The sequence below is a fragment of the Chlorella variabilis genome, assembly GCF_000147415.1.
Source record: "Chlorella variabilis unplaced genomic scaffold CHLNCscaffold_21, whole genome shotgun sequence".
Lineage (NCBI taxonomy): Eukaryota > Viridiplantae > Chlorophyta > Trebouxiophyceae > Chlorellales > Chlorellaceae > Chlorella > Chlorella variabilis.
The window spans coordinates 349,760-350,598 of NW_005435067.1; positions in this window are offsets into that span (position 1 = coordinate 349,760).

Below are 839 nucleotides of genomic sequence, written 5' to 3' on the forward strand. Positions count from 1 at the left end.
GCGGGCCAGCAGGTTGACTTGCCACTTGCTGCAACGCTCGTAGGCACAAAGGCGGCACTCAGAACTTCGGAGAGAAGAAGGAAAACAACAAGCGGGGATCAAGGCTGGGCAGGGGTGAGGAGCTGGGGCGGCAAAGCCTTCCAGACCCGGGGCTTTATTTCATTTGGGCCGAGGGGAGATAAGGAAGAAGGGGACACTGGGGCGGGATGGGCAATGAAAGGGAGATCGATAATTCTTCGGGCCCGATACAAGGTACTGCACTGGCACCGAGCATGGTACTGCTGGATGATACAGCATGTGTTGCCCCCTGATGTGGCACCCTCCCGATTGGGCAACCCCCGCCCCCGCTCCCTCCTGGCAGCCCGCGCGGCGCTCCCCTCCCATACGTGAACTGACCCCATATAGCCCTGTTTGAGGGTTGAGCGGGGCGGAGCGGGGCTGCTTGCACACGTGATGGCATGCACGCTTCAACGCTCCCGCTGTCATCTCACCTCTCTAGCGTCAGAAATACAACTCTTACAAGCCAACCAACACGAACAGAGAGACCGAACAACAGAAATGAACAGGAAATATGAAGCCGCCACAGGCGGCAGCACCTTCCAGCGGAGACGGCAAAGCGTACAAGGCACACTTTTTCAATGGTTCTTGCAATTGCCACCCTTACCGGTTATACAGCCACAGTGCCGCCCACACCGCGCACCATTCTTCTTGCAGCTGCAGTTCCGGGTGCAGGCGCCGCGGCAGCCGCAGCGCACGGCTGCCTTGCCGCCGCCGGGCTGCGCCGCCATCGCCACATTGAGAGACACCACAGGCACTCCTCGCTGCGCCGTGCCGCTGAA